Source organism: Mus caroli, chromosome 16, assembly GCF_900094665.2.
Source record: "Mus caroli chromosome 16, CAROLI_EIJ_v1.1, whole genome shotgun sequence".
Lineage (NCBI taxonomy): Eukaryota > Metazoa > Chordata > Mammalia > Rodentia > Muridae > Mus > Mus caroli.
The window spans coordinates 71,369,504-71,392,955 of NC_034585.1; positions in this window are offsets into that span (position 1 = coordinate 71,369,504).

The following is a 23,452-nucleotide window of genomic DNA, read 5'->3' on the forward strand; positions in this document are numbered from 1 at the left end:
CCAACACTGCTTGCTATCTATATCCCAAATTTCCTACAACTGTTGACACACTATTCACAGGGGTACACAGCAGGGGATAAGGCCATTTCTCTACTAATCTTTTAAGCAATTTCTCCTACATGCCTTGGCAGGAAGCCTGTAACAGTTTGAACAGACTTGTATACAATATGTGCAGCGCAGCCAAAACTCATTAAGTGCCTTTGTCTCATGCATCTTGAGAAACACGATATCGCACCCCTGATGGGCCGTGCCTCGGAAATGTTATGTTAACATTAAAATCACCAGAAAATATTCATTTACTAGTCAGGTGACATCTCTCAGCAGTGTTCAGACAATGTTCTTGGGGGGGGGGGGATGATCTGCCTCTCACCAAGTATAAATGAAATGCCAGTGAGTTTTCCAGGTCCTTCAATCACAGGTTATGAAATACTCTAGGGGAAAAAAAGCTTAGTAATGAATTTGGACCAGAATAAACTTGATAATTGCACTTAACACAAGTTTTACCTTCTTTCTAGCCAAGAGTCTCACAACACTCTCATTTATGGATTACTTTATTACAGAAAATATAGGCAATAAGATATTGCTATCTCCTTTTTCTTCAGTCCACTGTGAGTCCATATTTTACTTGGCTTACGATGCTAATATTCCACATTTGTACTTCTGCATGGGTCCGACTACTCCTAGAACACCGTCCTTCTCTAAAATACAGCCAGCTTACAGCCATTTCCCTCTTTTTCTGCTTGATGCATCACTTCTCAGTAACCAGAAGAAAAGTTGACCCTGGCTTAACCCCGTCTGTTAAACACTGTTATCTCCTCCTTCATACCACAGAATGTCATTATGTAAATTTGCATGTAAAATTATACTTTCTTTTCTATGCCACATTATAACCCCCAATGCTATGAGGTTGTTTGACTGACGTGGCCGACATTTTAGAACATCACTAAACACGAAAACTCACTCATTAATTATCATGAAATAAATATAATAGCCTAGTGAAGTGAAATACCAAAAAGTTATGTTCCTCCAATGGATTGATCCACCGAGTAATCCATTATTCATTTTATATTTGTACCTGAGACATTGCTTGACTAGCAAGTGAGCTGTCCTTTATTCTTCAATGGCAAAATCAAATAAACTACTGGACAATCGGAGCAATAAGGCAAAATTGGTCTTCACGGCTGACAAAAGAAAACCTCTAAATCAACAAAAAATAGTTCAATTTAGTCACTGGGTGTGGGCAAGGCCGGCACACTCAGGGCAAGGTTCAATTGCTTTTGATCTAACAATCAAAAGGTGATTTCCCCTCCTTTGGCCATTTGCTGAATTCTAAATTCAGATATGCTCCTTTAACTCAGTATTGAAAATTATGTTAAAGCAATAACAATAATAATGTAGTATTTATTGACTTATAAAATAATTCTAATTAAAATACACTGACAATGTGCCAAATGCTATTGGATATGTTTGTAATAGATAGTAGACTAAGGTACAAACTGTATTTTGCTAATACAAAGTTCTTTTATTTCAAGCAGTACCAGAAGAAAAAATACTGCTCACTGATTTGCCAATAAGCAATATTAAAGGAGAAGGCAAATAGAATGATCTATCTAAACAGCAGAGCTCATCATTCAATAGAATCCATAAGAACAGCAGGTCAAGTCCTCCGGCCGCTTTTTTTTTTTTTTTTTTTTTTTTTTNTTGAGACAGGGTTTCTCTGTATAGCCCTGGCTGTCCTGGAACTCACTTTGTAGACCAGGCTGGCCTAGAACTCAGAAATCCGCCTGCCTCTGCCTCCAGAGTGCTGGGATTAAAGGTGTGCGCCACCACACCTGGCCTCCGGCCGCTATTTTTAAAGACCTGCAAATAATAGTACTCTAAGCTCAGCCTTATTCAGATTCCAGAGCTGATGATTGGGTGTGACCAGAGACAAACGAAGCCTTGGAACAATTTCCCAGGAGCTCCATTCACATGGGGATATGGTAGCCACGCAACTTTTTTTGTCTACAAAATTGTTTTTTATAGACTCAATAAAGATTGAAATATAAAAGCCCACATGAATACTTGTCTACTCTAGTTCTGAAAGAAAAAAAAAAAGAGAGTAACAAAGCTAGACAAAATAATCTAATAAAAATCCTGCAGAAAAGACAGCCTGGCTAGCAGCCCATGATAGAATACCATCCAGGACTGCTGAGAAGGGCAGGGCTGAGGATGGATTTTGAAGTTAGACAGTGCAAGGCTGAAGTCTAGCTTCTTGCCTTCTAGCCACGTTACTAGAGAGTGGCTTAACCCTTCCTAGGTCCTTTCTTTCAGCTAGGGATCAGGGATCAGAATAGTACGTACTTCAAAAGATTCCCTGCAAAGGACATGCATCTGTGACATAGCAGTGAGCACCTGGGAACTCATGATTTTTATTATTATTACTGGTGACTTTTCTTGTACCCAGTGCGTTTTCTTAAAGCTCCACCAAGTGAATTTACGTGTGTTCGTTTGCATGCTTTCCTGTCACCCTCGTAGAATGACTCTTACTGCACTAGTACATTCTTTTCAAAGAAGCAAAATTTAATAATGATTAATTATCAAATTATTATTATTATTATTATTATTCATGGTCAGCTTCCCAGGATTTAGAACCACCTAGATGACATAACTCTGGAAAGGCCTTTAAGAAACTTCATTTTGTAACACATGGAGACCTGGAGACCGCAACAAAATGCAAGTTGTGTCTTGTGTCACCCAGTCTCAGTGGCTACAACGGCAGGGGATACAAAGCATTCCCGCAGCTAAGGCTCAGCCAACATTGTGGAAAAGAAGCAGGATTGATTGATTGTCAGAGCCAGAAGATCAGGGAGTTTCCTGTGAGATGCTGTCCTAGTAAGATCATAAGCTACACCCATGAAGTCTCACTAACACCGCTGACCGAATGGGAGCTGGAGAAAACGGTTACAGCGATGCATATGCAAAACTAGACAAGGTAAAGGATCAAAGGATCACAAGGCCTTAACTCTACACAAAGAACTTTAGGTAACTGAGGAAAGCCAGGAATAAGGAAGGCAGTCCCCCCTCCCAGCCCCATTACCCTCCCCAGGAAGAGCACACCAACTGATTGTTCAGGGACAAACATTCAGCCTTGAACTCACATGTACATGTGCATACATAATGAACAGGTTCGATTTGGGACTATATACAAATACGCATGCGATGACAATTAGTGAAAAGAAGAATGGAGAATGGTATATGGGAAGGTCTGGGAGAAGGCTAAGGGAGAGATGTTGCAATTCAGTTACAATCCTAAAAATAACGCCAAGACATTTCTGGAGATGTTTAGTTGAGGAGGGAAATTCTACCTGAATGAGGGTGGGACCGTGTCTCAGGCAGAGATCTCTAAGTGAACAAAACAGGAAGAAGGAGAAAGCAGACACGGTACTCATCTTTCTCTGTTCCCTGACTATGGATAAGATGCGAGCAAACACCTCCCCTCCCAGCCTGGGACTGCCTTAATCCAGTCTCCACCACCGACCTCCAAACCCTGAGCCAACCGAAATCCTTCCTGAATGCTTCTTTAAAAAAATAATTATTATTATTATTATTATTCTACTTATTAAATTCCAGTCGTTGCCTTCCCTCCTGGTACCCTCCTCACAACTTTTTTTTTTCAGGCATCTTCTCACAACAGGAAATGTAAGATAGCCACATCCCACCCCAAATCTCATGAGTCCTCAGAGTGAAAATGGATCTTCAACGGAATCTTAATTTTTTCTTTACAATGTTCAAAGATACCATGACAATAATTTTGAAAGTTAATTATAAAAGATTGGAGTGGCAGTTGTCTGAAATAAGTGCCAAGCAAAGGTCACCGCAGCCTACACAGGGCTACGCATAAGCCACTCCATCGCTAATTTGAGTAAATAGGGCTAGCGGCGTTTGTATGCAAATTGGGCAGAGAACATATTTGCGAATAGTTTTATGGCTGCATTACCCATTCTACTGTTGCCTATCAAGGCAGCATTGTCTTTATAATCAGCCCATAAGACCGGCCTTTGCTGTAGAAAGCAATTGTCAGGAACAGAGAGAAACAGTTAGAGGTTACCCACTCTGCTAAGCAGTTCATTTACTAAGGACACATGAGCTTTAAAATCACCCAGTGCGGACTCAGGGACCTGGGTTACATTCAATGCTGTAAACTTCCCAGTCACGGACTGTAAAATGGATAAGGAGGAATGTCCTGGAAACAAATATATTTTGAGGGGGGGAAAGAAGTTAAAAAACAAAAAACGAACAAACAAAAACCATCCCTCCAGCATTCTACTGGAGTAGTTCAGTTTGTGAGGACTCCCAGGATGCACTGCGCAAGGCTACAGCGAAGCAGAGGTAGCCCTTTAAAGAAGCCTTTTTCTAGCGCTCCCTGAGGGAAAAGATCATTGGCGGCAGGTGTTAGGAGGCAAAGTCTTTTTTTTTTTTTTTTTTTTTTTTTTTTTTTTTTTTTTTTTTTTTTTTTTTTTTTTTTGTCACTTCTGGTTACTATTTATATACATTTAATGCTGTGTATTAGAGCAGTGGATCTCAACCTTCCAAATGCCGCAACTCAGTACTGTTCTTCAGTGTGTGGTGACCTCCAACCATAAATTATTTTTGTTGCTTGTTCACAACTGTAAATTTGCTACTGTTATGGACTGTAATGTAAATAGGGGATATTTCTGATAGTCTTCAGCGAGCCTGTGAAAAGGTCATTTGACCCCCTCCCGTGGAGGTCGGGATCCACAGGTTGAAAACCTCTGTGCTAGGGCCTACTGTATTGAGATATCCAATATGTTGTGATTAGGGAGTATTGGTTGGGGAAATCCAGGTTCCTTCAGTAATAGCTCTGCGGCATCCAAAGCTTCAGACCTCCTGGGGATCAAACTGTTCTTATAGGCATGGATAAACTTTTTACTTGGTGTCTTTTCAGTTAGGGGTTCTCAACAACAAAACCATCTTTCCTTATTTCTGATTATATTCTATTGTGAAATAGTTTATCTGGAAATAATATTTTTCCTCATGGAAGAGACTTTTCATTAAAAAAATATTTTAGACATGCAGAAGGTACTATTTTTCAAATGGATATCTGCAAAGGTGTTGCAGCACCTGTCTGGAAAAAGCTGTTTCAAGTTTTGCAGGCTCTTTGTAAACCTATTTTGAAGAGGAATTCAACATATGACCAGAGTCATTTTAGCTAAGTAGAGAATTGGTGCCCTCAGCTCATATAGACAGACAGCCCTTGAAAGAAATCTCTATATAACTTGTGTGGAGCATAGTGTGTGGTGATGTGTGTGTGTGTGTGTGTGTGTGTGTGTGTGTGTGTGTGTGTATGAGAGAGAAAAAGAGAGAGAGAGAGAGAGAGACCTATGGAGGCCAGAGGTCAACCTAGGGTATTGTATAATCACTGTCACGTTGTTGTTTGAAAGAGTCACTGGACAAGCCTTGCTTGACAGAGAGTCCCAGGAATCTCTTTCTCTCTGCTTCCCTTTGCTGGCATTACAAAGATATTCCACAAGGCTCACCTTACATGTGCCTGGGCCAAGCACTATTGGGGATACGCATGAACACTGTGCTGCACATTTGATACATATGTGCTACAGGGCCTTGCTTCAGCCCGTGCTATGCTCTTTGGTTGGTGGCTCAATCTCAGAGAGCTCCCAGGGCTCCAGGTTAGTTGGCTCTGATGGTCTGTGGAGTTCTCTTACTTTTCAGGGCTTCTGATACTTCCCCCCAACTCTTCTATAAATGTCCCTGAGCTCCATCCAATGTTTGGCCATGGGTATCTGCATCTGTTTCAGCCAGCTGCTGGGTAGAGCCTCTCAGAGGATAGTTATGCTAGGCTCCTATCTGAAAGTATAGTAGAGTATCATTAATCGTGTCAGGCATTCATACTTGCCCATGGGATGCGTCTTACGTAGAGCTGGTTATTGATTTGCCGTTTCCTTCCATCTCTGTTTCATCTTTGTCCCTGCATTACTTTTAGATAGGAAAAATTGGGGGTGGAATGTTTAATGGGTGGGTTGGTGTCTTTATCCCTCCACTGGGAGTCCTGCCTGGCTACAGAAGGTAGCCACTTTAGGTTCCATGTCCCAACTATTAGGCATCTGGCTAAGGTCACCTATATTGACTCTTGGGAGCTTCCCCCATTCCTTGGTCTCTGGGACTTCCCTCAACTCCCTACCGCTAGCAGCTGCATATATCCATTCATTCCCCTGGTTCTCTGGCCTTCGCTCCTGTCTCTTCCCACACCTAATGCCGACCAGCCCCATTCCCTTCCAGATCCTCTTTCCCTCCTAATTCCCCCCTCCCTCTGCATCCTCCCTTGGGCCTTCTTTCTTGCCCAACTTCTTTGGGTCTGTGGGTATCATGAGTGTCCTGTACTTTATAGCTAATATTATAGAATTGACCTTTGGTTACATACAAAATAAGTACAGACACTGGTTGGCTGAGAATAAATTCTGCAACATAGGAGTTTCTAGCATTTGCAAGTCTCATGATTCCTTAAATAAGTGGACTTCACTTTCTACACTGATAAGAAAAATATTAGTGACATTAATAAAGTAAAACCATGCATCTGACAGTTTAAGGTAAAGTGTATGCTATACAAGTTCAAGTTTTACTGCCTTTTTAATAATTTGTAAATCACATTGACACTTTAAAGAAAAATGTCCATATTATCTAAGTCCAAATTTTATTACTTTATTATTTCTGTTACGTATTTTGGAAATGGAAATCTTTTGACCTTAAAATATCCAAGTAATAAAATGAAATTGTAAAAGAAATTGGAAAGCCATGCATGTGAGTCTTTATTTCAACCCATTAAGGTAGAAGTGAGAAAAAAAAAATTGATGGCTTCCACTCAGACCCAATAGAAAGGGAAGCAAATCTCTCTCTTTACTCTTAGCTGGTACAATTAGATCAGCGTGAATGAAAGTGGAGAGGCTCTGTCTGGCCACTATAATGGGCGGTTAGAACTACATAGATATTGTTAATGGCTTAACCAGATGGCACTATCTTAGTCTGTTTTATGTGACAAATTACTTGATTATCTACTCAGCTTATTTCCCCAAGGAGTCCTTCCTGGTTTAGGAACGCTACGCTACAAACACTGTATCGTAAAGCAAATAGGAAACCATAATGGCTGACCACCTTTGAAATCTCATTTTACTGTTAACAATCATAAGCTATTTCTCATGTCAGTAGCAACATAAATTTTGATAAATATTGCTTGGGGGAAAGAATCCACCAAAAAAAAAAACATAAAGGAAGGAACAGGTTAGAAATGTGTAAGTTTATTGTGAACAGGAAACTAAAATAAACGTGTGAACTCTTGGTGTAATAAATTTCTTAGCATAGAACAGAAGGTTTTGCTGTTGATGTGCCTGCACATACTGCAGCAATTACCATGCTGTCTGATAATCATTGCTAGATAATAATACTAAGGACAGAACTGTACTCATTTCTATGACAATATCAAGTAAAAGAACCTAAAAGAATTAAAAAATATTCTTTGCTATTAATACTTATTTTTTAAAAAGGGTTTATTTATTTATTTCATGTATATGAGTACACTGTAGCTGTCTTCAGACACACCAGAAGATGGCCTTGGATCCCATTACAGATGGTTGTGCAACACCATGTGTTTGCTGGGAATTGAACCAGGACCTTAAGAAGAGCAGTCAATGCTTTTAACCGCTGAGCCATCTCCCCAGCCCCAGCTCTTAATATTTATTACACATAAAATCAAATGAAATGGAAAGACAGTGAGACAGAAGAAACTCCTTCTATAATATAATTTCATCTTTTCCTTAGGTATGCTCAGTTCAAAAGTTAAAAAAAAAAAATCAAATAAGGCCAAACTCTGAAAATACTTCTTAGAGTTTTATTTAAGGGTTCGCTTAGGAAGCCCCGGAGATTACCCTTTACAGATGAACTTCTGCTGTCAACATATCAAAGCATGCTTTCTATGACGAGTTCTTTCACTGAAATGAAAAGATCATTCAGATCATTTCTTGAACATACCAAAGCAACGCGTGTAAATCAGCCCAACAGCCGAAAGTGGTAAAACAAGCAATTAATATAATTTGTATTAATCATATCCGTTGCAATTATGTAAATGCAGCTCAAACTGCTATGGATCATGCTAGTGTGTGATTACTTTTACAGATCTAGGAATTTCTAAGCTAAAGGTTCCAAATGAATTCAGTACACTCGGCTAAAAGTCACTTCTTGCTTCATCTCATAGATACACTTTCCTTTCACTCCGCTTGATACCTCGGTTAAGCAAGAACAATTTTTACATCTATTTATATCAATCATTTATATTTTAATTCTAATTATATCTCTATTACATCCTTTCTACAATAATATTTTGAGCAGGTGAACTGTGACCTTTTTTTTTTTATCATTTGCATTCAAGTAGCATCAGAGCAAAGGGGTAATAAAGAATTTTGGCCCCAAGATCTGATTTTGTAAATGGGTCCTCTGAGATGCCTTCTGGATAAAAGCTCAAATTCTTAACCCAAAGGGCAATGGTTTACAGCAAAGAACACTGGGAAATTATAATTTGAAAAACGGTGAAGCCGTTGCACGGTCTGTCAGAAACCTTCATCTCCAGTTTGACTTCACAACTTAAAGTTTTAGTTTAAAAACTATTGCTCTTCCTGCTTGTTTCTCTTCCTTTCGGGGACTTGTAACTTGGGTGATGCAAGACACAGGCTGTTCAGGCAGCCAGTCAAAGGAAGGGAGTCTCTAAAAAGCAATAGTTGCAGCCGTATTATTTTCCCTAAGGGACTATATTCAGATACATGAGCCAAATACATACAAATACAAATACATCTTCCCCTTGGAAACTGAAAATCAAAAACACCAGCAAGGAAAAAAAAAAAAAAGGCTGTAAAATCAACATTAGGCCATTGAACGCAGTTTAATTATTTTAGCACAAACTATTGCATTTTATGTAGTAGATTCATTCATTTCCTTTTAAATGATCATCTTTAGCAACTGACTTTGTGGCTCACCTGATAACTTAGTTAAGGTTAGAAACCACAGTTCTTCAGCTACACATTTTTGATAATAAATGGGCCTATCTGCATGAATGCTATGCAGCAAAAATGCAACTTGTCTTTTCGATCAGCGGCATCTTTCCAGTCACAGTAAACTCTAATTTCCCCAACATTTTGTTGCATCATCTCTCGGCTTTCTTCTTCTCTGAGTGCCGCCTAAGTGGCAGCACTAGGATGTCACAATAGAGCTTTGACTGGGAACTGGACCCACACTACATGAAATTCTCCTTATAAGTGAGTCAGATGGAAGGCAAGAGACTAGTCTCAAAAGGAACAGCACAGCCAGCCACATTTGCAAAGGCTTTGGCTTTCAGTGCAGAAATTCTATCACCTTATTTCATTCACCATCTTTAAGCTTAAATTTATTCCTTAATATCACGTGTATAAATAATAACAAATGGGCGTAGGAGAAATACATTCCTGTTGTTCTCCCCAGTCATCTCATTCCTAAGAATTTAACCTACAGAAATCATATTTTAAAAACATCAAAAATACGTCCAAATGTGTTCATGAATGATTCTGAAGTAAAATACTTCAAACATGCTAAGTCATGTGTTGTACCCTAAATCTATAGCATACTGCATCATCCTTAAGGTATGGAAAGTTATGTACTGTTGTTCTGTGAACCGACTTTCAAAGCTGCTGTCTCTCTTTGTTCACCAAATCCATCAAGGTTCTCTTTCACATGCGTGTGATGTGCTGTCTCCCTTCACCGTAACTTCTTCAGTGCTCAAGCCTGTGACACTGTGAGCGTGTTATCTTTATCTCTATTAACTTCAACAAAGTGTGCATGGGAGAGGGAGGAACTAATCTCTGCATATGTCCTCCTTCTCCTACCCTAGCACCCCTCCCCTCTGCTCTCCCGACACAAGAACACAGCACGCACCCTGCCCCTGTTCTTGTGTTTTTCTGCAGTCGGAAACTGCATCTTCTCTTTCCCATGAAATGCTTTCCTGAGTACCTGCTGAAGGCTGCGTTCCCCTCCAGCTCCTGTGCCACTGCTGCCCTAGTACAGAGCTTCGAGCGACTAGATCCTCGTGGCTCAGCCTCTGGTTCCTTCGTGATGCACCCCTCCACCTTCCGGCCATCTTCCACTTACCCATTCAGAAGTGCAATTCTGAGGATATCACATTCTCTTTAAGGTAGGGAAGCTCATGTAGTTTGCGTAGGCCTCAACAATTGACTCTCACCCCACCCCACCCCACCCCTGCCCCGGGCTTTCCTCAACAGCCGGGTCTTATCCATGACTGTGCTTGCATTCACTACAAAGCACTGTGTCTTCCCTAGACTGTCAGAATCTACTTCTGCAAAGTCTCAACTCATTTGCTCCAGTAAAGCTCCCGTGTCCCTTTTAATTCATGAGCGAACTTTCCGTAGTTGGAATTTAGTTCACGGTGTTCTTCTTCCATTAACGTATGGTCTCTTCTGGCCCAGAAATAGTGTAAACTATTTTTGCATCTTCAACAGTATTATAGTACCTGCTACTTAATAGAATCTAAGAAAGGTTTCTTGAGTAACTAGACTCAGAAATGGGTAAGTGGCATATGGCAAGGCAAATATGCATGCATATGACACAAATCAGAAGGAGAAATGTAGAGGTGCCTTAAAAATTAAAAATATTTATCTATTCTTAGTTAACTGGGGTGGGGTTGGGAAGAGCTTTAAAACATATATTAACTGCTATAGAAAATGCCTGCTAATAAATAAGTGCTCATTGGTAGAAGTTTTTGCTTGGTTCCTGCTTTTACTTCAAGCGAAATGCTGAGCTTCTTAGACCTCCTGTATAAAGAATCATTTGTCCAAGTCACACCCACTCTTCAAAACTGCTCACAGTATCAAACATTGATTTTTTTTTTCTCTCTTACCTTGTTAAAAAGGACTGGACAATTTACAAAAGGTGAGCTGATGGTTTCTATCCTACACATGCTCGTTAAGCTCATGCAGACAGTACTGTCCATATGCAGAGACAGAAATTACAAATGGGAATAAATGCTTATCCATCAGGCATCCGAGGCTATCAGAACTCCCCCAAATGGTTTGCATTTCCAATTTTGCCAGGCCACTTTTCATATCCAAAATCCCTAGTATATAAAACTTCTTACAAGAGAAGGGAAAGTGATATATTTGCAGGCTAGACACATGCATGTGTGAGTATGTGTGGGTGTGTGCATGCATGTGTGTGTACATGGACAAAGTAAAGAACAGTACACATCTGATATTCTCTTTTAGTCCATAATCATTAGTCATCTCACTAGACTGATATTACTTTCCATAAGAGTACCGTCTGCCCGTGACCTTAACATTAGCTCAAGCATACTGAGATTTAAAAAAAAAAAAAGAAAAGATTACTATCAATGTTTCAAACAATAAACAAAGACCAGATATGGTGGTGCACACCTGCAATCCCAGTACTGGAGATAGAAGCAACCTTTGTCAGATTCCAGGCCAGGCTGGTCTACATAGTGAGTTCCAGGCCAGTCAATGCTACAAAGTGAGACCATGTCTCAAAGAAAAAAAAATTAAATAAATAAATAAAATAAAATAAATAAAATATAATCAATACAGAAGCAGAGCCCTAAATATTTTGGTGCTTACAATACATTAAAAAAGTGCTCCCTATGCTAGATAAAATTTTCTCACATAGACTAAGATACTTAAAAACTCTAAAAGGCTACAGAGACATCTTGATTCTTGCATCCAACATTTTGCACATTCGACACTTAAAAACTCTAAAAGACTACAGAGACATCTTGATTCTTGCATCCAACATTTTGCACACCCGGTTACAGAGGAAACTGCTGCATTTAAAGACTCTGCCAGAAAGGAATGACTACCCAGCGAAACACTAAAGGACTTTACGCTAAAATATCTTCAGCATCAAATTTTTCAAAGGTTTCCCAAAAGAGCCATACAAATCTTGCTAAGTAATTTCGAGCACTGAAATTTTTGAAGAGCTGTAGCAACAAACCAACCAAAAACCAGAACTGAACAACTAAAACTTGTTCACAGTATTGAGGGAGTTTTGCCCACACATACATCTTAAATAGGCATCATATTGATCACACGTTGCATTGCATGGCAATCTAAAGACCACACGAATTCAAGGATCTGAGTGGGCTACAGCTTGATGTGACCTGTGGTCCCCTGGAATGAAAAATGTGAGTGGTCTTGGCTAGGGTGAACTGGAGCTTCCAGCTCTGTTCCTAAAACCAGCCTCCTTCAGAGGAAGCTCTGTCCCTAAAACCAGCCTCCTTCAGAGGAAGCTCTGTCCCTAAAACCAGCCTCCTTCAGAGGAAGCTCTGTCCCTAAAACCAGCCTCCTTCAGAGGAAGCTCTGTCCCTAAAACCAGCCTCCTTCAGAGGAAGCTCTGTCCCTAAAACCAGCCTCCTTCAGAGCTCAGAACCCGTGTTCTCCTTTCTTAGTCTTCTCTCTTGGTCTCTCTGTGTTCTACAAAAATAGCAAGGTTTGCCTGTAGCAAGTGTCATGGCAGCTACACGGTTAGAACTTCTGCCACTTTCTAGACTCTGCATGCTTATTGGACCCTGTCTTAGAGTTTTACTGCTGTGAACAAACACCATGACCAAGGCAACTCTTATAAGGACAACATTTAAGTGGGGCTGGCTTACAGGTTCAGAGGTTCAGCCCATTACCACCAAGGTAGGAACATGGGAGCATGGCAGGCAGGCATGGTGCAGGAGGAGCTGAGAGTTCTACATCTTTATTTGAAGGCTGCTAGCAGAATGCTCACTTCCAGGAAACTAGGATGAGGGTCTTAAAGCCCACACCCACAGTGACACACCTACTCTAACAAGACCACACCTTCTAATAGTGCCACTCCCTGGGTGAAGCATATACAAACCATCACATTCCACTCCCTGGCCCCCATAAGCTTATCTAAACATGTAAGTCTATTGGAGCCATACCTAAACTTAACATAATAAAAAATAAATTTAATCCATCTTCTAAAGTCCCCATAGTCTATAGCAGTCTCAACACTGTTAAAAGTCCAAAGTTCAAAGTCTTTTTTCAGATTCATCCAATCACTTAACTGTAAGCCCCAAAGCAAGACAGGAAACCAGCTGGGCAAACTCCAAACTCTGCATCTCCACATCTGATGTCAAAGCAGTATACAGATCTCCAACTCATTTTTCATCTTCTTTCTCCTGGGTTGGTTCCATTCCCTTTCAGCAGCTTTTCTCAGCAGATAGCCCATGGCTCTGGCATCTTGAACATCTTGGGGTCTCCAGAGAAACTTACAGCTTCTTGTTTCAGTGTCTGGGACCCACACATGATTTCATAGGCTCCTCCAAAGGGCTTAGGTCACATCTCCAGCTCTGCCCCCTGTAGCACTCTAAGCTCAGGTCGATCTACTCCACTGCTGCTGTTCTTGGTGATCAGCCCATGGTACTGGCATCTCCAATACACTGGGGTGTTCCACTCCAACTAGGCTTCACCAATAGCCTCTCATAGGCTCTCATAGTACCAAGCCTCAACTACTTTGCATGATCCCTTCAGTCTGGGGCCATCAATTGCAACTGAGACTGCACCTTCACCAATGACCTTCCATGGCCTCTAACAATATCAAACCTCAGCTGCTCTTCATGACCCCTTCATGCCTTCAAAACCAGTACCACCTGGGTGACTCTTACACATTACCAAGTACACCTGCTGCAGGAGGTACACCCTCGGCTATCTCTGGAACACAGCTTCTTTGTGCTTTCAGAAAACACTTCCCATAAGATTTCACCTCAGTGATGATGATGTCTTCTTAATTACCACTAATTTCTTAGCTCCCACTAACCAGCGTCAATTGTCCCAGTAGTCCCATCTCTTCTGGACTCTAAAGCCAGAGCCATGTGGCCAAAGCTGTCGAGTTCTGCTGCTTGCTGGGGCTGGAACATGGCCCCCTAGTTCTATTACATGATCACCAGCTTTCTGTTTCCCAACTCCTTCACTGCCTAAGCCTGGCTGTCCTGGAATTTGCTCTGTAGACTGACTGAGCTCTTGAGATCTGCATGCCTGCCTCCTAAGCACTGAGATTAAAGGTGTGGTCCACCAAAACTGGATGTACATTTTTCTTCACCTAAAACTTGCTCTGTTCTAGGCTGGCCTTGAACTCAGAAATCTCCTTGTCTTTGCCTCCAGGGATTGTACTACCATACCTGGACAACATTTAAATGGGACTGGCTTACAAGTTCAGATGTTCAGTCTGTTATCACCAAGGAGGGAACATGGTAACATCCAGGCAGGCATGGTGTAGGAGGAGATAAGAGTTCTACATCTTCATCTGAAGGCTGCTAGCAGAATACTCACTTCCAGGCAGCTAGGATGAGGTTCTTAAATCACCCACAGTGACACACCTACTTCAACAAGGCCACACCTTCTAATATACCTCTCTCCCTGGGTAGAGCATACACAAACCATCATAGAGCGTGAATCAACTACTGATGTGGAAGGGAATTACTCTTCCTTTCCTTGCCTTTAAGCCTCCCTGATATCTATTCCTCAGCCACTTCCTGCCTACTAACTCCTTACAGGATCAAGCAGGGAAGTGCTTCCCTGAGCTAAAGTTTCACTGCTTCATAGAAATATTAAGTGTCACAACTTAGGTTTTGCTTCCTTCCTTTCCCAAGGAAATTGATGCGAACAGCGCCCCTATTGGGAGATTGTAAAGGATGTCTCTTAAAGTTGTTCTACAAGGAAATGGTCCAGGAAGATCCAAGTGCTGTCTCCACACAAGGAATAGCAAGATGTGGTAGGCAATGCCACCAGTGTCCAGCTCTCTCGTTCATTCAGCTTGCTGACCAGCTAACCTAGCTAAGAGACTCATCTCTGTGTCCCACTGGAAGTATAATGGTGAGCAGTGGGTACCTCACACCCACTCAACAACACAGTGGGGGCATGGCTCCTTCACTTCTGATACAGGTCTTTAGAGCCATCTGCCATGCCTACACCTATGCCCTGCTCTGACATTTGACATCTAGTGTGTCGTGGTATCCCCATTCACCATAAAGAACTGTTTCTAATCACTAGTTTGAGAATTGCAAACAAGTCTAGTTTTATGACAAGGTCACAAGGCTGGAGTGCAAGCTCGTGTTCTGAAATGGTACCTGATTGTGTCTTCAATGTAAGAGTTTCAATTTGGAAAGAAAGTGGTAAATATTTGACCCATTACAAAGAGACTGTTTGGATGGAGCTGTACCTTCAAGATACCTATTATATCATTTAGTGTTTTCTGAAGAAAAGAACTAACACATGTGTACACAGCAAAGTAAGTTTAAGAACATGGTAGTTATGCTCCCAAAATTCAAAATTAGAATGTCAGGATCCCAGCATATCCAAGGTATAGTTTCAGTCTAGAGACCCAAAGGCTATAAATCTAAAGGACAGAAGACACCAGTGTCCCCGCTCAATGCCTTGAAATAGGAGGACTTCCATCTTAACCTCAGGAGCCACAGACTTTAACACTGTATTATTTAGGACTTTGACTGAATAAAATGAGGTGAGACTACTCACTGGCTGGGCAATCTGCTTTAGTCAGCTCTTTCAGATATTAAGCTCTCCTTCAGAAACAGCACCCCAGATATACCCAGTAAAACGTTTGACCAAATACCGTGACACCCAGAGACCCAGTCAAATGCCCATAAAATTAACCACCATACCTATTGCTTCTCAGAGTAAATAAGTCTGTAATCCATTGCTAGCCCTGCTCCATCATTTCACACTTACACTGCTGACATACAAGGTGGATAGCAGTTCCCAGGGGACCCTAGTGCACACTTATATATGTCACATAAAAGGCTTCAGAGGTACCAAAGGGCGTGCAGAAGGCTCATAGACCCATTGTCATTTCTGCAGAGCCTAACTTTGATTTGACTCCTCAAAACACACCACCAAATTTTGTGTGAAACTACAGCTACTTCTGTAACCTATCAGTCTATAAAAATGTGATTTTTTTTCCTACTACTGAACTTGTTTCAAATCATATGATGGCAATTCCATCTGAAAGGTCCCTGAAATAGCCACTTAGATGTAATACTTGTGCTAGATGCAGGCGCATGTCTAACCTACACACGGAACTCAGAAAAATAGCTAGACCTGTCATTCTGACTTTGATATTTGATTTCAACCATTATTTTCTAGTAAGGATTATAGAACTCAAAACGGGCACACAGCAGAGAAGCTGAAGAAGTCTTAACACTCCCTGCGGATTCTTAGGGCAGAAGATGATTCCTGACGACTGTTTAATTTGACCCAAAATGATATTTTATCTTAAGAGCCAGAGAGTTGTATTTCTGAGTTGGTAGAATGGGCTGGCTTGTGATTTATCTAGCACTACTTATATAAGCTATACCAAGAGCAAATAATTCTCTGAGAGATTATCATGAATATAATGTTGTCTGTTAGAGAATGGATTTGGAAAACTACTGAACTGTGGCCAACCCTGTACATAATTTATCCCAATCAAAAAATGTTCAAGTTATTCCTTATTCTTATATCGACTTATTCGGATTAGAAGTATCAATAATGTGTCCAATAACTATATATATGGAGGGGGCACTATTCTGCCGATGATTGATATCTGCAAATTATTATCTAACAGTACTGCATTATATAAATCTGTCACTCACTTCCCCTGGACCACAAAGCATCTTCAACGATGGAGTTAATAACGGTACGTCGTACCATTAAGAGTTTGTTGTCATAATTAAATGAGTTAATTTATGCAAAGCGCTTGGTACATACTGTGTGTATACCTAATGTCATTATTATCATTACCATGAGATGAATTAGCCAGGTGGCAATCCCTGACACTGATCAGCATGCCCAGTGACAGTCCTGACTCTTATGAAGTTCACGGCCAGACCACTGCTGTGCTGTCCAGTCTTGCGGAGTTTCCCACACTCGGGCCTCACTGGAATATACAGTCAGGGTAGTCCTCTAATTTGCATACTGTGGGTCTTTGCAGAAATATCGGTGAGTTTTCCATTTTGCATTCATCTCAAGGACATTTGGTTGTGTGTGTGTGTGTTTCAAGAAAAAAGATCTTAAAAAATAATGATCATCTTGAGTTTGCCCTTTTAATTGTAAATTGAATAGCAGATACAGGTTTCATATAAAATACCCATAGTTAGAAGATGGAGAATTGGCTCCGCCATTAAGATGACTTGTTGCTCTAGCAGACAATACAGGTTCAGTTCTCAGCACCTACATGGTGATTCACTGCCGTCCGAAACATCAGTGCCAAGAATTCTAATGTGTCCTTCTGACATCTGTGGGCACCAGGCACATCTGTGCTACACACACATACATGTAGTCAAAACACTCATACACCTAGAAATAAACAAATACGTAAATCTAAAAAAAAAAAATCCTTAACTACATGTCATGCAATTAACAATTACTACACAATTATTCTAAAAGAGTATCTTAGTCTTACTTCCCAGGGGTAAAGATAATATGTACAGGACTTCTTGATATTTATACTGTATATAAAATTTAAATTTGAAATTGAAAACTGATATTGTTAGTCTCTTTGGAGTAAGGAATGTAATTCTCTTATAATTAACAAAACAAATCTCACTTTCATTAGATAGAAAAGTCAATGGAATTCATGAATATTTTGTAATGTTTTGATCGCCACTTTCTCTGAAGTCTGTATAGAAAGAAAACAAACACATGGAGAAATATGCAAACAATCTCCAATTTTGTTTTCGTTTTAAAGCAAACAAATTACCCTCACACTGGTTCACGGCCTGCCTGATAAAAGCCCGTTGTTTTAGAGTACTGTCCTCATTTGGTATGGTTTGAGTGTCCCCCAAGGTGTCACGTACTTAAAATAGGAGCTTTTTGTGAGATATTGAGATGGGGTTAACTTAACTATGGGTCCTCTGGAAAGTGATTAGGATTAGATCTAGTTGTTAGTGTGAGGGTCTCATGATTGAATCCTGGTGGCTTCCAGAGAGGACCAGAGACCAGATATGCACATAGATGCACAAATGCACACTTCAAGTCCTTTCTGTGTGCTACTCTGGTCTACCTCAGGACAGTGGCACAGAAAGGGCATCACCAGATGGATCCCCTTTAACTTGTATCTCCAGAATCCTGGATCCAAAGAAACTCTATCCTTTGTAAAAATCAGTCTGCACTAGAGTAAGAAAACAGGGAGGTCTAAGGTAACACATTTCCTATAATGATGCTAATTGTTATACAGTATGTGTAACCTTTAAATCACTGAGCTTAATTCGAACAAAAATACCAGATGGGATTTCAGAAAAATTAGCCTTTATGTGGCCTTTTTTTTTTTTTCCTCTCTTTTTGTGTGACTGTTAGGGAAAACTACATTAAAAGTTCACTAAAACCTAATGACATGTTGTTTTCACTCTGTATTCTGGGTGTGTCATTCAAATTAACACTGTAATTAGATTAATTTTATCTCAAAAGAATATATTGATTAAATGTCACATTAGAAAACCGACTCTATACAATTTGGCAAAAGTTATAACACTCCTACAGGCTTTTCAAGTGTATATTTTAAGTCATATTATTATGTGCTCAGGTAGATTTCAGAAGTTGATCGCTTTGAAAGAATTCAGACTAGAATAAAATGGAAATCCTTGATTTGCTGGAACTTGACAATGACATCTTCATGTACCAGTTTGTACCTTAGTCCTTCTGTAAATAAGCAAAATAATCAAGCCTCATAGGTCGACAAAAACAACTGAGAGATGTGCATGAAGGCACAGAAAGCACTTTCCGGGAAGGGCAGATCATGGTCAGCTTACAAGATATCCCTCTTGAGCACTCTACTACAATAGTTGCATCTCCATTCCTTTGATGAAGCGACTTAAGTGAGGAAATGGTTACTTTGGCACACAATTCCAGGACACTGTCCACACTAGCAGGAAAGTCACGAGAGCAGGAGCCTGAGGCAGCCAGCCATACTATACCCTTACTTATGCAATGAGATGCAATGAGAGAATACCACAGGTTTGTCATATAGCGTCAGGCTCCTAGAGTAGGATTACTTGAACCATACACTGGTTGTCCTAACAACCAGGATGACTAATAAGTGATTAATGGAAGATTGGCACCTACTGTATTGATATGTCCAACAATGTGGGGACCATACCCTGTTGGAAAGAAAGCATGTGAGATTCCATCACATTATTTGGAACAGTGGACAATATAAGACTAATGAACTTCACATTTCTGAGTGTTTTTCATTTCATTTTATCAGATCGAGATTGATTAAAATTGCAAAACACAAAGATGCAGAAGAGAGACATCTATTGTGCTCATCTATACTACCTGGAGAATTTGAATATCAACTCATTATACTAAACTGCCCAGCCAGGAGAAAAATTGAAGTTTGAAATGAAATTTTGTTCTGTAGGACATATAGAAGATTTATGAGTGAAGACATTTGTGAACATTACTCCCATCAGCTCTGTGCCTTAACTGATCATTCAAATGGCTTCCCCATCCTCTCAGCAAAAGCTATATTCATTTTAATCATTGAAATCATTGAGTCATGTGGAAAGGTTGAAGGAAGGATTGAGGAAGCTGAAGAGGACAGGGCCTCCATGGGAAGACCAACAGTCAACTGACCTGGTTCACGGGGGGGGCTCCCAGAGTCTGAACCACCAACCAAAACACTACCATGGGCTGGACCTAGCCCCTCTCCCCTCATACATATGTAGCACATGTGCAGCTTGGTCCCCAACAACTGGAGCCATGGTTGTCCCTGAATTTGTTTCCTGTGCATGGAACCCATTCCCCTAACTGGGCTGCCTTGTCTGGCTTCAGTGGGAGAGGATACACCTAGTCCTACAGAGACTTGATGTGCTAGGGTGGAGTGATGATACCCAAATGGGGCCTCCCTCTTTCCAGCGGTGAAGAGGGGGAGGGATTGGGAGGGCAGAACTGGGAAGAGAAGGGGGCCAGATATTGGGATTTAAAGTGAATAAATAAATAAATATATTGTAGAAAAAATGTTAAAAAACCCATTGGTACAAACTGAGCGAACTACTTGCCCCAATTCAGTGCCATTGTAGACAGCAATCAGAGAAAATGTTTCAGTGTAATTTGTTGCATCATGATCAATTTCATAACAAATTGATCCATGGCCTGTGCCCTTTAAAGCGCAATCTTCATCTTGATGATATCTCTCCAGGTTGCTTCAGACTTGATACTCTTTAAATTGACCTTTCTATGTTCCCTCTTACCTTGACGTGTCAGTCCACTGAAAATAACTCACTGGAACAGCTCCTTCATTTGACCATCAAGACGATGTTGTTCTAAGTGAGTTCATTTCTTACCCAGCCATTTGGATAAAGTCCAAATTTGTGATCAAAGGTCTTCATGATCTTTAATGGACCTTACAAGTAAATTTCAGCAGGAATCCTGTGACCTAATGCAAATATCTCAACATTTAAATGCGGGAAGGATTGACTTCTTTGATATTACCTTTAGAATATCAAAAATAAGTCAGGAATAGTTTGTTCCTCATTTCATAATATACAGGGCCAGAATTTGGCTGATGTGATTACACTGAAGATGGAATTTTCACTAACCCAGGAACTATTCTTGGCAAGGAAAATGAGATTCTCTCAAAATGAATCACATCACGAGAGGAAGCCATAGGTCCACTCACCCTGCATCAGTCTAAATCCTCGCTGACACTGGGGATTTATGCTTTCAACTTGGCCTTTCTTTCAATTACTGCAGGGCTTTAATTTCTTTTCATTGAGATTTTTCTCATTTTCTTCTCCTGCTTTAGTGCTCTGCACACATCCCACACCTGTATTTGTCTTTGATAATGGGAAAAAGACTCATCACCTTCAAAGCTTGCTCGACCTATCCTCATTATCTTGGGAATATCTTCACCAAAATATATTAAAATGTCACCGGAGAAAAATGAATGGGTATCAAATGTATGACTATTGCTGGGCTCAGGCTGTATCTCTATCTCATTAGTCAACACACAGCCTCCTGACTGAGCTTACCTTTGAGCAGAATACAACAAAACAATAAATAGATCTGAGACATACAAACAAAAGGGAAGGCCCTTTCCATGTTGTGTTAGCAATCACACACTCATTCATCAACTTATTTATTTTCCCTATTCAGGGATCATTTTTGTACCAGAATCAAACACATTCCCTTTTCCTCTCCACATTGCAAGCATGCATTATGTACGTCTGTGTACCAGAAGCTATGCTAGATGTGGGTTAGGGGTAGACAGACAAAAACCTGTGTAGTCTCTGCTTTCTTAAAGTTTGTATTCAAAAAGAAGACTAGAGATAAGCAAATGAATATAGAGAATGTCAAATGGCTGTCATTAGCTAAAGAGAAGAAAGGCAACGAGGCAGGTGAGAGCTACAAGCCAGGTCAGAAAGGACCCTGGAGACAACAAGAATGGTATGCTATCACAGTGGCATTAGAGGGTGCACTTAAAAAAACATGAAGATGTAAGCCACATGAGTATCTGAGAAAAAAAAAAAGAAAAACAAATATAAAATAAAATCCTTAATATACACTAACACAGACGGGCTTGGAGGGAGAAATATACATTCAAGTAAAGAACAAGTCAGAACTTTGGATTCATTAAGGTGTTTCACGTTATTTCATTACCTTAGAATTTTCAATAAATAAATAAATAAAAAGTCCTTTTAAGATATCATGCCTATACTTTATAAACTCTTCCAAATTTATATGACTGTTGATAGTAAACTGAACCTTAATAGTTTATATTTGTGGGGATTTTGTCATTGTTGTTCTGTTTTGTTTTGTTTTGTTTTGTTTTGTTTGTTTTTAAAGCAGGACATTAAACAATTGAGGTTTTCTTTGTTTTTTGAGTTGTTTGGTCCCAGGCTAAGAGCATTTTAGCAAATCTCATACACTGGAGAGATTTAGGGAGAATAGGGGCATGGCCAGGTGTCCTCTTTCTAGTTTCAGGGCTCAGACTTCAAGAGACCCCTGCAGGCTTATATGAAGGCTGCTTCCTTGCACAGCAGAGCAAATGTTCTCTCTAACTGGATGCTGTGCTTTTTGGAAAGGGAATGCAAATCTGAAGGCTCACAGGAAATCTGATACAGGCATTTAGATGTTTGAGCATAAACAGGGAAAATAAGGGGGAAACAGAACGTGCCAAATGCTGGGGAGTGCCAAGAGAACAGCGCAGAGCTGTTCTGTTCTTTGAGAGGAACAAAATGTCTGTTTTGTTATTTTCTTTAGATCTGAACCCATTGCGTGATGCAATTTTACATCCCTGTCCCTTTGCTTGGATCCCCTTTTCCTTGGGGGAAAAAAAAAAAGGAAGAGCAAAAGAGAAAAGCAAAAAATAAAAAATAAAATAAAAATTAAAAAAAGATAGATTCTCAAGAACTCAGCCCATGCATAGGAAAGGGGTCACTTTTTATATTTTTCTTACTCCCCTGTACCCTGGGACAGTTTTAACTTCAGTTTCTAACCCTGACTCATTTGAGGGAAGAACAGGTGATTCACCCCTTTAGAAATGACTAAGACTTTGTTCTTAGCACTCATCCTTGGACTAAGAAACGATAACGAAAAGCAATGGGAAAACACCCAACACAACACCATTTAGAAATTTTATATTTGTATTTTCCCTTTATTTTTAGCACCTCCTCCTTTAAAGACATGTATGTAACAGTGTGCTAACTTGTCAGTATTTATAGATTTAAAACCATGGAAGAGGAATATGATCATTTAAATGTTTGAAATAAGTATTTAAATAAAATTTTGAAGAGAATAGTGGTTTTGGTTTGTTTGTTAGTTTTTCCCAACCAACAGAGCAGGCAATAAATGAAAAACTATCATACAATTGATTGGGGTAAGCATTATTTTGTTAACTTTTATGCCAATATATTTTGGATAATCATATTGATTCCCTCTTTCCCTTTCATGGAGAGACACAGGCTATGTAATTTGTGTAACATATATTATCTATATTCGGTTCAGTTCCGTCATCAGTTTAATCAACATTTATGCTTGGTTGACTTTTCTTAATTAAAAAAGGAAGATTAACTTATCCATTAATTTATGATCCAGAAGCCTAAGCCTCCACCTTGCCAAACAAATATCGAGGGCTTGCAAATGACTATGTGATTCCGCTTGGCTAGGCTTTAGTGACAACATGGCATAGTGACCTTAAAAGGGATATCAGTGTTAATGTAGTGTAAAGATACATCAGACCGCGCTCACCAAGAAGCAGAGAACACTGTTGCATCTCTACTTTGGTTAAACTATGATACAGAAAGAAAGAAAGAAAGAAAGAAAGAAAGAAAGAAAGAAAGGAAGGAAGGAAGGAAGGAAGGAAGGAAGGAAGGAAGGAAGGAAGGAAGGAA